Below are 14,158 nucleotides of genomic sequence, written 5' to 3' on the forward strand. Positions count from 1 at the left end.
TTTCCTGCAGCTCAACCATATACTGGAGCATATTAGTTTGATCCTCCAGCAGCCTCAGCATTGCATCCTGCCTCCTCTCATCACGCTGCTGCCACCTTTCAGCTTCAGCCCTCTCTTCAGCCCGCCACCTCTCCTCCCAGTCATTTTGTGCTTTCCTCTACTCTGATATTGTTTGCCTCCATGCATTCGTCTGTGCTCTGTCAGTGTGGGAGGACAGCATGAGCTCAGAGAACATTTCATTGCGAGTGCGTTTTTTTTGCCTTCTAATCTTTGCTAGCCTCTGGGAAGGAGAAGATCCTGTGATCCTTGAAACACATGCAGCTGGTGGAGGAAAAAAAAAAGTGGACAGTGGTATTTGAAAAGACACATTTTATAGAACAATGGGTACACTCTTTCACGGTAAACCTTGCTGTGAAAGGTTACATACATAGCACATGTGCTTTCGTTACAAGGTCGCATTTTGCCTCCCCCCACCGCGTGGGCTAACAGCGGGGAACATTTCTGTTCAGCCGTAGTCAAACAGCCCAGCAGGAACGGGCACCTCTGAATGTCCCCTTAAGAAAAGCACACTATTTCAACCAGGTGACCACAACTGATATCACTCTCTTGAGGATAATACAGAGAGATAAAGAACGGATGTTGTTTGAACGCCAGCAAACATACACTGCAATGCTTTGTTCTACAATGATTTCCGAGTACGTGCTACTGGCCTGGAGTGGTAAAGTGTCCTACCATGGTGGATGGAATAAGGCTGCCCTCCCCAGAAACCTTTTGCAAAGGCTTTGGGAGTATATCCAGGAGAGCCATGAATGCCAGGACAAATTAATCATTAAACATGCTGGCTTTTAAACCTTGTATAGTATTTTAAAAGGTACACTCTCCGGAGGTCCCTTCTCCACCTGGGTCCGAGAGGCAGCCTTGGGTGGGTTTGGGGGGTACTGGCTCCAGGTCCAGGGTGAGAAACAGTTCCTGGTTGTCGGGAAAACCGGTTTCTCCGCTCGTTTGCTGTGAGCTATCTACAGCCTCCTCATCATCGTCTTCCTCGTCCCCAAAACCTGCTTCCGTGTTGCCTCCATCTCCATTGAAGGAGTCAAACAACATGGCTGGGGTAGTGGTGGCTGAACCCCCTAAAATGGCATGCAGCTCATCATAGAAGTGGCATGTTTGGGGCTCTGACCCGGAGCAGCCATTCGCCTCTCTGGTTTTCTGGTAGGCTTGCCTCAGCTCCTTAAGTTTCATGCGGCACTGCTTTGGGTCCCTGTTATGGCCTCTGTCCTTCATGCCCTGGGAGATTTTCACAAATGTTTTGGCATTTTAAAAACTGGAACGTAGTTCTGATAGCACGGATTCCTCTCCCCATACAGCGATCAGATCCCGTACCTCCCGTTCGGTCCATGCTGGAGCTCTTTTGCAATTCTGGGACTCCATCATGGTCACCTGCAGCTTGCCACACTGGCCAAACAGGAAATTGAAATTCAAAAGTTCACAGGCCTTTTCCTGTCTACCTGGTCAGTGCATCTAAGTTAAGAGTGCTGTCCAGAGCGGTCACAATGGAGCACTCTGGGATAGCTCCCGGAGGCCAATACCATCTAATTGCATCCACAGTACCCCAAATTCGACCCAGCAAAACCGATTTCAGCACTAATCCCCTTGTCGGGGGGTGGAGTAAGGAAATTGATTTTAAGAGCCCTTTAAGTAAAAAAAAAAAAGGGCTTCATCATGTGGATGGGTGCAGGGTTACATCGATTTAACGCTGCTAAATTCGACCTCAACGCCTAGTGTAGACCAGGGCTTAGTAGCTGTTCTCTACTTGCTTTACCTGTAAAGGGTTAACAAGCCCACAGGTAAAAGAAAAGAAAATGGGCACCTGACCAATAGAGCCAATGGGAAGGTAGAACTTTTTAAAATTGGGAAAGAAACTTTCCCTTTGTTGTTATCTCTGGGCTGCAGGGACACGGAGCAGCAATGCTATAAGCAGGAATGCTGTGTAAGGTTTGAATCAGGTATGAAAAAGTTATCTTCCATACCTACAAGGAATCATTAGAAGCCAGGAAATGTTTAGATAGATGCGATCAGGTTTATTTCTTTACTTTGGCTTGTGGATCTCCTCTGTGCTAACCCCAGATGCTTTTGTTTGCTTGTAACCTTTAAGCTGAACCCCCAAGAAAGCTATTTTGAGTGCCTAATTTTTGGAATTGCCCCTTTAAAATCTAGGAAAAGCCTATGTTCCAGATGCATTTTCTTCCTTTTTGTTTTTAATAAAATTTACTTTTAAGAACAGGATTGGATTTTTGGTGTCCTAAGAGGTTTGTACATATGTTTGATTAGCTGGTAGCAACAGCTAATTTCCTTTGTTTTCTTTCTCAGCTCTTTCCCAGAGGAGGGGGTGTGTGTGAAAGGGCTTGAGGGTACCCCACAGGGAGGAATTCCCAAATGCTCCTTCCTGGATCCAAGGGGGTTTTTTGCATTTGGGTGGTGGGAGCGTTTACCAAGCCAAGGTCAGAGAAAAGCTGTAACTTTGGGAGTTTAATACAAGCCTGGAGTGGCAAGTATCAATTTTTAAAATCCTTGCGGACCCCCACATTCTTTACTCAAAGTGCCAGACTGGGGGTTCAGCCTTGACAATACCTCTACCCAGAAAAGGAGTTGGGCCCCCTTGACATAACAGGAAAGTAGTTGAACTGTGTTCTATTCTTTAGTTTAGTCTAAGCCCTTTCTATCAAAATAGAAACATGTTGTACTTCCTGTCCAGGCTACTGTTTTAAAGTCTCCTTGCCTGTACTTCTGGCAGGCTGCTTTTTTAAACACCCCTCCTCCACCTGCTTTATGAAACGTTTAGTACTTAAGGAATTAGATGGATAGCCCCAGAGCCAGAACAGGCTCAGCTGCAATGCAAGTTTCCCCACACACTGCCCCACCAACGTGCCTCATCCCTGACCTGGAGAGACCACCTCTAAGGTGAGAGAGCAGTTCGGTGTCCAAGACCATTTAATTCTTGGTCTCGCCACTAGGATTCCCAACAAGGACATCAATTAGTGCCAGCTGTCTTGGGTGTGGATTGTGATGTGGATACTTGCCAATTAGAACTGGACTGATGTGTTTTTCACGGCCGTGAATGTGGTAGGGCCCTAGCTATAGCACTTTAGTAGCAACACTGTGTTTTACACACACACACCTGTGCATTAGACTGATGATGTATGCCCACACAATTTCTATCTACTTTATCTTCCTACCTACTAGCTTATACACAGACTTCCTCAGGCTGATTCTAAATTCCTGAAGTGGAATAAGATTCTTCAACCGGGGAGGGGGGCAGAGGGGAGAGCGGAGGGAGAAAGAGAACGCTGCAATTTAACAAAGCTTTAGGACAAAATTAGTTTGTACCGCTTGAAGACATGTGTTAACATCTTGAATTATGAGTCAATTCACCCTGAAAAGGACCCCACCCCACTGTTCTTCCTTGTCCTTTTACACGCCCACACAACACATCACAATTAAACTGCACTCCTGGAGATACAAAAAGGATCAAAAGGGCCTTTAAGAGGAACGTTTTGTCTTTGCCAAATATTCTCATATCTATAAACCAAATTGTGATTGGACAAGGAGGCAGGGCTGTACAGCACCCTCAAGCTCAGCTTCCCTTCACAGAGCTTTGAGATAAGATACAGCACAGGAATGAATAAATATCTTGGCTGTGTAGCATTACTACTGAAATGTGTGCATTCTCAGAGTACCACGATAGGTCCCAGTCCGATAATGGGACATCTCACGTACTTGATATAACACAGATGCTGAATGCATTGCTGGATTGGGGCTTTACAGCATAAACAGTTAAGTGTATATTTTAAGCATCAAGACCATCATTTTATTTTAGAGAGAGAGAGAGATCTTTGTCAAATCAAAGCTTCCAGAGGAAAGGAAGCTTCTTACCTTGATCGAATTTGTTTTGTATTTCCACCCTTCCCCACCTCTCCCCACAGATAACAATGATATTTTGCTATTTTTAGACGTTTGTTAGAATCTTGGACAATCTCTAGAGTCAGGTGTTTTGTATCTTCTGAGATTTCTATCTCTGGCTTTTAGGACTGACAGCAGATCTCCTGGGGGCCAAGAAAAGTCTGTTATTCTTAAAGGGAAATGGTCATTTGTTTTCTCTTGTGAAAATATTTGAGATTTTGGACAAATTTCCAGCATAACTAGAAAACACAGATTCATTTTAAAATGCTTTTATTACTCAAATTAGCCCTGCAAAATATATAAATACTGCATCTTCTGTAGAGGGTTTTGTTTTGTGAAGAGCAGCCAAGTGGAACTTCAGTGAGCTAATTAAATGAACAGTTATGGAATAACCAAATGGATGAAATAGTGTCTAGCTCAGTCCACAACAGTTTCAAGACTAAATAAAGCATCTTCCAGTAACAACCTTCCACATACAACCTCTAAGGTTTTTACTTCACATTGCACTAAGGAGCCTGAGCTCCTTCTATCTGTGCTACTTATGTGACCTCTATATTGAAGTATCTGAGCATCTCTCAATCTTTAATTTATCATACCAACATACTCATGTGCTATTAACTTTACGTTGCAGATGGGGAAGTGAGGCACAAAGAGGCTAAGTGGCTTGCCCAAAGTCTCACAGGGAATCTGGAATAGAGCAGGGATGTGAACCAAGTCCCAAGCTAGCAACCTAACCACTGGATCCTCCTTTCTCTCAATGCAAACACACCCATGGATTTCATTTGGAGGTGGATCATGCCTGTTGAGTGCCCAGTTGAAGTCAAGGGGAATTTGCCTTTGTAGGAAATGAAGGAAAACTTTAGTAATAACTTAAGAACTTGGCCCAAGAGGGGAACACTATACAGAATGAAGTTTCATTGGCAGCTTATTTTTGCCTTGCAGCAAACATGTGACTTTCCAACTCGGTTTTAAGGTCACTGGCAACATTAAAGCGCTGCCACGACAACGCTTTAATGTGGCTTGTGTAGTCGTGGCACCAGTGCTGGGGAGCTCTCCACCAGCGCTCTAAAAAAACCCACCTCCACGAGGGGAATAGCTACTTGCACTGGGTGTGTGACTCCCAGTGCTGGTGCATAATCTACACTGGCACTTTACAGCGCTGAACCTTTCAGCACTCAGGGGGGCGTTTTTTCCAAATCCCTGAGCAAGAAAGTTGCAGCACTGTAAAGTGCCATGTAGACAAGCCCAATCACCCTGGCATTTGAGCATCAGACAAAGCACTATAAATTCAGCATGCAAATTAGCTTTAGATTCTATCCTGACATCACCAGCAGAGATGGAAAATTTCTCCCCACTTTTTTCTTTTCTCATCTATTCCTTCTCCTCCTTCAGAGTTTCACTAATATGCTCTAATTTTACCACTTTCTTTTTACAGCTGTTGGGTATTGGGGAAAAAACAAAACAAAAATAATGGGAAATGATTAAAGTAACTTATGTTTTTCCAGTAATATTGTAAGACAGTGTTTTGACAATCAGTGGAGGCTAGTAACATCTGAACAAGGATAGGTAAAACAGACATGGAACGATGTACAGTATTCAGAGCCATCTTAGCAGACAAAGAAAGATCATACTGTATAACAGCCTAAGAAAAGCCTGTCTTGAGGAGCTGCCACTGCTGATAGCTCTATGTGCTCACAGCTTGACAAAGTTTAATTGATAAATTGTTACAGAATCTTACTCTGTAATGACATTAGCCATGACTAATTCCTAGCATCACTATGGATGTAATATAAAGTGATCAATTAAGTCCTAAATCACCACTGGCAGATTAAACTGCCACACTAAGACCAAGGTTTCAGAGTAGCAGCCGTGTTAGTCTGTATTCGCTCACGAAAGCTTATGCTCTAATAAATTTGTTAGTCTCTAAGGTGCCACAAGTACTCCTTTTCTTTTTACTAAGACCAAGGTTTTTCATTCATAGCTGGATTGTTGGTAAGTGGGATTCTGTTGTAGAAGTTCATATTATGAGATCACTTTAAAATAGATTAGGCCAGTGTTTCCCAACCTGAGATGCATCAGATAAGTTCATGGGGCAGAGGAGAGGATGAGTGAGGGTGGGGAATCCACAGGACCCCAAGTCCATCCCAGTGCCCTCCTCCCCATGCTGCCACATCTCTCTACCTATTTATAAAGGTCCCCATCACCAGTAAAGCTGAGGGCCTCCCAAGCATTAATGAATTTACCTTCACAACACGTCTACAAGGTAGAGAGTATCATCATACCTATTTTACAGGGGGAGAACTTTGGCATGGACAGTTTTAAGTAATTTGCCTATGGTCCCACAGGAATTGTCTTCATGAGCAGACCCTGCAATTGAGCTCTGATCTCCTGAGTCCCAGTCCAGTGCTTTGACTACAAGACTATTCTTCCTCTCAGGTAAAGTGGCAGGGGGGTCCAGGACAGCCACTCCTGCTCCTTGCTCTCTGTCTGCCCCTATCTGTAGCTGGCTGTGGGAACAGCTCATGACGTATTGGCCGGCAGACAGCGGCAGCAGCCTGCCAGCCCAATCTACTTTTCTGTGTCCTGGTGCCACAGAGCTCAGCCTTATGTTGACACCAATGTACGTCCTCATCACCCAGCAGCATTTAGCCTTCTAGTGAGTGGGAGTTGGGAGGCAGGCACTGACCTGATAGAGAGGATGGAGTGGAGCAAGAGAAGAAGAGTCAGCAAAAATAAGGAAAAGAGAAGTGATGAAGACCAGAAACAAAAGAAGGGAAAAAAAAAGGGAAGAAGGACAGAAATTAGATTGCAAAAAAGAAAGATGGTGCCAGTTGTGTCAGGCTGTCGTACTAGCAAAAGAAGGTTGGGAACCACTGACAGAACTGGGTACTATTTATAAAATCTCAGTTCAATGACAGTAACTTTAAGAAATTCCTCTCATGGGAAGGGGCCAAGATCTCTGCCCCTCGGACAGAAGCTTGAAAAATCAGTCCCTCATCAGTGCGTCCGGCTACAGCTTAGATTCTGCCCACAACTATAAAGCCTGTATAAAGGAAACCACTTCAAACCAGGGGGTGTGGCAGCACCCATGAAACCCACTTACATCAATGAGACTACACATGTGTTTAAAGATTACAGGACTGGGGTTTAAGAGCCATTTCTGCAATGGGAGGGTGGGGGTGGGGAGGGGGAAGGAGAGAAGGAAATGGCTATTACCTTATGTACATCTAACAAAGATGAATGTGCCCTAGACGCGTAGAAAAACAAAAAACAGCAGCACTGCCGCCAAGTGTTCAAAGCAAAAATTTCTTGTTCATGGTAGTGAGAAATATGGATGAGAAGTCCCAGTTCATATACACTTACAATGCTACAACTACATCCAGGGGAAATCACTTGGCTTAAAAGTACTTATGCTTCTCCTACGTCCTTTATCATCAAAAGCCCTTAAAGAAATTACAGAGGGGGAAAACATTTTATTTTTTGAAAATCTTTGAAAATGAAATTTGGACATTTTTGAAAAATGGAATTTTTGGGAAAATATTTTGTTTTGTTTTCATTTACTACTTTCAGCTTTTGCAGGGACTTAGGCAATAGCCCTGTTAGCTGCTTCAGCCTCCAAGATGCTTGTACTGGCCCACTGCTGTGGTTCAGGAGTTACATTGAAATGGTTAGGATTGCATTCCATAAAGTCTGAAAGCGAGTCTGTGCTTTCAGCTCTCACACAAAAGCTTTTTTTGTGCTGCATTATTCAATATATGTATATACACATTATAGATATTAATTCATCTTGAAGACGACGACAGTTGGAGGCATAATGGACACACACACACAAAAGTAGTGTCCCTACCTAAGTGCTGGAATGTGTGTGTAAGTAACATCCACACAGTGCTTGAGTAGCATCTCTATACAATGAAGCATCTATTTTTGTTGACAGGGGCGCCCTCTAGTGTCTTTAATGCATCTGATGAAGTGAGCTGTAGCTCACGAAAGCTTATGCTCAAATAAATTTGTTAATCTCTAAGGTGCCACAAGTACTCCTTTTCTTTTTGTGAATCCAGACTAACATGGCTGCTACTCTGAAACCTGTAAATAGAACAGTCCATAAAGGGTCATTTTAGTTAAACAATCCCAGTAACCTTATGGCATTAAAAATAGTAAAAGGATACTCGGATTTCAGAACTGGGAGCTGAACTCTCTTCCTTCCCCAAGGAAGGTTTCTTTTCATTATCAGCTAAACTACTAAAATATAGGTTTCAGAGTAGCAGCCGTGTTAGTCTGTATCCGCAAAAAAGAAAAGGAGTACTTGTGGCACCTTAGAGACTAACAAATTTATTTGAGCATAAGCTTTCGTGAGCTACAGCTCACTTCATCGGATGCATTCAGTGGAAAATACAGTGGGGAGATTTATACACATAGAGAACATGAAACAATGGGCGTTACCATACACACTGTAACCAGAGCTCACCTTAAGTGATCACTATTACCAGCAGGAGAGCGGGGGCGGGGCGGGGGGAGGAAAAGAGAACCTTTTGTAGTGATAATCAAGCTGGGCCATTTCCAGCAGTTGACAAGAACATCTGAGGAACGGGGTGGGGTAGGGGGAATAAACATGGCGAAAATAGTTTTACTTTGTGTAACGACCCATCCACTCCCAGTTTCTATTCAAGCCTAAGTTAATTGTATCCAGTTTGCAAAATTAATTCCAATTCAGCAGTCTCCTGTTGGAGTCTGTTTTTGCAGTTTTTTTTGTTGAATAGCCACTTTTAGGTCTGTAATTGAGTGACCAGAGAGATTGAAGTGTTCTCCGACTGGTTTTTGAATGTTATAATTCTTGACATCTGATTTGTGTCCATTTATTCTTTTATGTAGAGACTATCCAGTTTGACGAATGTACATGGCAGAGGGGCATTGCTGGCACATGATGGCATATATCACATTGGTAGATGTGCAGGTGAATGAGCCTCTGATAGTGTGGCTGATGTGATTAGGCCCTATGATGGTGTCCCCTGAATAGATATGCGGACACAGTTGGCAACGGGTTTTGTTGCAAGGATAGGTTCCTGGGTTAGTGGTTCTATTGTGTGGTTGTTGGTGAGTATTTGATTCAGGTTGGGGGGCTGTCTGTAGGCAAGGACTGGTCTGCCTCCCAAGATCTGTGTGAGTGACGGGTCGTCCTTTAGGATAGGTTGTAGATCTTTGATGATGCGTTGGAGAGGTTTTAGTTGGGGGCTGAAGGTGATGGCTAGTGGTGTTCTGTTATCTTCTTTGTTGGGCCTGTCCTGTAGTAAGTGACTTCTGGGTACTCTTCTGGCTCTGTCAATCTGTTTTTCTGGAGGATTAATCATCAACCACACTATCAGAGGCTCAATCACCTGAGCATCTACCAATGTGATATATGCTGAAGAGACTGCTGAATTAGAATTAATTTTGCAAACTGGATACAATTAACTTAGGCTTGAATAGAGACTGGGAGTGGATGGGTCATTACACAAAGTAAAACTATTTCCCCATGTTTATCCTTCCCCCCCCCCCAAATTCCTCAGATGTTCTTGTCATCTTGTCAACTGCTGGAAATGGCCCACCTTGATTATCACTACAAAAGGGTCTCTTTTCCTCCCCCTCCCTCCCCCCCTGCTCTCCTGCTGCTAATAGCTCACCTTAAGTGATCACTCTTGTTACAGTGTGTATGGTAACACCCATTGTTTCATGTTCTCTGTGTATATAAATCTCCCCACTGTATTTTCCACTGAATGCATCCGATGAAGTGAGCTGTAGCTCACGAAAGCTTAAGCTCAAATAAATTTGTTAGTCTCCAGCATGCCACAAGTCCTCCTTTTCTTTTAACTAAAATATAGCAACTACTAACCATTGCTCCCACAGACTCCCCCTCAATACTTCCCTCTGACTCTGCTGGGTGGTGCAGTATTCATCTGCTTCAGGGTGAACAACTGAGGCAGGCTAAAGATTCCCCCCATTCATACATTAACACCACCACTTACCACTAGGCTCTGGGGCTATTTCTGCCTCTGTTTCTGCTGCCAGGCCCTTGTGGGCTGCTTCTGCGGGGGGTGTCATCAAACAGCTCCTCAAAGTATAGACGCAGGACATGCTGCTGCTGCTCTGGCAGCAAAGCCTCCTCAGACCAGTCTGAGCGCTAGCCTGATCCAGTGGCTGCTGGCTCCCCTCCAGTTGTATACTACAGGGTCACCATCCCAGCTGACCGGCTATTGTGAACCACTGAGGGCACAGTGTGTGGCGCAGTGCCCAGCACCCAGTCAGTATTTGTAAAAGAGGAGGATGATAAGGAGATCTCAGAGTTGCAGTTCTCATCCCTGGCTTTCCAGTAGTTGCTCTTGAGCCACTTAATCCCTGCACTGGTCACTGATCTATTGAATCTCCAATGCCATCAGCTCATCCACTATTTCTTGGAACACATGGTCATTCCTGGTAATTTTGCTGAAGTTGAACATCTTGCTCACCTCGCACCAGAGATTTACTAGAATCTGACTGGGTCCTATGACCAGGTAGCAGTGCTCATGGCAAAGGACTTCTTGTTGGTGACCATAGTTAATGCAGGTGACGGTTCACTCTGTTTGCATCTCAGTGATCAGAATCAAATGGAAGGGTTAAACATTGAGCAACTGCACTTGAACCAGGGGATTGTTTCTGGTTCCTGGAAGTTGATTGGGTAGACTTGGGATGGAAAGGCTAGACACACTGTCCCAGAGGACCCTTGCTGGGTTGTAGGGCCAGCATCCAGAAGGCTTACTGACCCGAGTCAGATAGATTTGTGTGAACAGAAGTAGGTGGGGTTTAGATTCAAGTCTGACTCTGAGCCCTGGTTTACATTGCAGTGTAGACATACCCTTAGTGTCTCTGTCACACAAACAGCTTGTGGCTGAAGGATATATTGCAACTAAAGATATTGCAACTAGAGCTGTGCAACATTTTTTGGGGCAAATAGTTTATTTGTTGAAAAATGCAGGTTTGGGTCAACCAAAACTATTCACGAAGTTATGCAGAGTTCATCAAATTTTTTTTTACTGAACCAAAAATGTCAAAACATTTTGGTAATGTCGAAGAGAAACACTGATGCAGACACAGTGGTGAAATGACAACAGACACATGCACGGAATTAAGCAGCAGGCTGCAACATTATTATTAAACTTTAACCCAGGGGAGGAGCAGTACCTGCTTGCACTCTCCCCTACCTGGTATTTAATTGGTTCCACTGCAGGGGTTAGAGGGCTCCTTACCATATAACCTGTAACTTGGGGTGGCTCTCCTTAGCCTACCTGCCACCCAGCACTCAGCCCTTTATGAGTCCTAGCACCCTCCTCCCCCTTCAAGGGGGACAGAGGGTGCTGCAGGGTGGGGGGGGGGGGTCCATGGGGGGGTCACAAGGTCTCACTATCCCATGAGCTCAAGGGCTATCACCAAAATCCCAGGTCTTTCACCTCTGGAAACTGTTCATTTTATCCTCTTAACTGCACTGGAAACCAGCCACAGGGAGGACCAGTGACAAGCTTGGTTGCTCTTCCCCAAGCCACACATCCTGGTGTCACAACTCCTGCCCAGTCAATTCCCTCACATTCTGTAGCCACGTGTCAACACCTCCATCTGACAAATGTACGCCATCCTCCCTGATAAATTCAAGCCATTTGTAATGGATGTCCCTATGCTGCATACTGAACCCTGTCTCCAGGGGTGTCTTGGTAAAACTTCCTTTCTAGCCTTGTACACCTGAGCTGGGTCTGTGGCTCTGCCAAACCAGCTTTGTGGATATTTCTGGCCATACTAAACCTCACCTGTAGCCATGATTACCTGATCAAGCTAACATCCCTCTGGATTCTGTCCCCTAAATTGAGTCCTTTCCAGCCTCCAAGATCATTCTCCCGAAGGGAAATAACCAGGACACGAGGTGGGTCTGTGCCATTCATCAGAGATTGCAGAAGTGATCTGAGCTGATCCAACTGTATGCCTCTTCTGCAGGTCCATTGGATGCAAACAGCCTGTGGCCTTGAGATCCGGCCGCCATCCTAGCAGTGCTTAATTTGTGCCAGGGCTGAGCCCCAGCACCTTTTGGCTTGGCAATTCATAGTCCAGGCATCTCTGGGCTTGCTGCATCAGTTATGAATGAAAAGAAGAAAAAAAAATGCTTGAGCCCCAGCACCTCTTTCATTACAAAGGAAGCACTACATCCTGGCCACCCTCTTGTGAAGCCTATACACTATAGAGTGCCCACAGATCCAACTCTCAGATACACTGTAGGCACCCTCTGAAACAAACAAGTGTATCGGGTTAGTTACGTTTTAAAGTTCCCTGCCATCTTTTCCTTGGTGCGGATGCAAGTCCTGTAACACCTTGATTTCCTGCATCCTATTGCCTGCACCTGCCATGGGCCAAAACCCCCATTGCTATCCCAATCCTGAAAAAATGAGTACCAAATTTTCCTGGATCAAGACCGCAGCAGCTCAAGGTTTTGCTCAGCACCGCACTGAATTGGTAGTATGTCAGGAAGCTGCCATCACTGTGTGCGAACAGCAGACCTAACTGCAGGTGCTGGGTTTTTAGTAAGGCTCTCGTGCCTTTAAGGGACACAAGTGCTTGTCTGTCCATTCCTTCAATGCCACCTAAGCCCCTCTTCATTCCTGATCTGTTTTTGCATGGTCAGACATTTTGACAAAAGCAAAGGATTCACAAAATGGCCAGAAGTGCAGGTACCAGTGCTCCACTTAGGAGCTTTTGCCCAGCCATTAATACACTCACTTGGGATGTGGGAGACCTGGTTTCACTTCCTCTGCCTGCCTGATGCAGGGAAGAGCTTTTAATTTGGGTCTACCATATTGCAGGAAAGTGCTGGAGCCACTGGGCTGTACTAGTGTGGGGCATCTCAATCTCTCTTCTTCAAGGTGTTCTGCTTAAGTAGTCATTGGAACTTTGGTCTCCTATCTCCAGGTTAAGGGCCCTGTCAGACTAGAGTCATTCTCACTCACTTTCCCTGGCCAAATGACTATTCATTGTCATCGTGAATGACTACGTATTGCCCCTTTGAACAACAATGGATAGTCACCAGTCCAGGGCAAGAGCGCCTCAATTAGCTATTCCATATTTTGTGCTTTATTCCACTTAATGGGAAGTTAATTTAAACCAGGCATGCAATCAAATGCTAAACAGGGCTGTAATGGGGTCAGGACTCACCACCACTAATGCCTCCTTCTGGTTGCTCTGGGAAATAGCTCTTGCCAGCTGTGGAGCACCCTCTGTGTGGTGTCTCACCCATTGTCTGCTCTGCTGATTTGGGAACCGCCTTGCTCCCTGCTCAGCAGTGTCTGCTTCAGGACACTGCCCTCTGGCAGCACCCACTACTCCAGTCTCACCCCCTTCCAGGGTGGGGAGGATAATGACAGTCCTTCAGCTTGCACCTGCCACAGTGGCCAACGACAACTCTAAAGTCTAGCCCCTCACCTAAGGGCAAGTTGCAGTCTGTCTCAGCCACACTCCTCTGTGGCCAGGTGCAGTGCAAGGGGGGAAAAGGAGGGACCCAGGCCCACCCACTACTCTGGGTCCCAACCCAAGGACCCTCTAGTGGTAGCCTCTGTCTGCCTGCCTTCCCGGGGCCACTTCCCCTTTGGCACTGTGCACCTTCTCAACCCTTTTTAGCAGGGGCTGCAGCGTGGCAGGTAACTAGACCAGAGCTCTCCTCTGCTCCCCCAAGCGTGCCCAGCGCTGCTCTGTCCAAGGTGCTACCGCCTTACCTCAGGAGCCAGTCCTCCTCCCTCACTAGTCAGAGAGAGACTACCCTCTCCTTTGCTAGGCAGCCTTTATATAGGACCCAGCCCGGCCCTGATTGGCTGCCTCTTCCTGTTGTGATTGGCTCTCCACAGGCCTTTGTTGATTGGCTGCTGGTCTGTGCAGCCTCTCTGGCCTGTTTCAGCCCTTTTTCTCATGGAGTGGGGCAGCCACCACACTACAAGGGCACACAGAAGTGCTTAAACCCAACACGGGTGCTCTGAGCTGTACCCATACAGCCCTGGTAGGAGAGCAATCCAAATGGACCAAGAAACTGAGACTTTCATCTCTCCATGAATAAATGATGGTTCTTGCATTTGAAAATAAGATAGCCCAGACACATCTGGCACTTATGAGCTGACTACTACCTCGAAAGTTAAAAGGGGCCTCAGTCAAAACAGCGGATAAA

Source organism: Dermochelys coriacea, chromosome 1, assembly GCF_009764565.3.
Source record: "Dermochelys coriacea isolate rDerCor1 chromosome 1, rDerCor1.pri.v4, whole genome shotgun sequence".
Classification (NCBI taxonomy): domain Eukaryota; kingdom Metazoa; phylum Chordata; order Testudines; family Dermochelyidae; genus Dermochelys; species Dermochelys coriacea.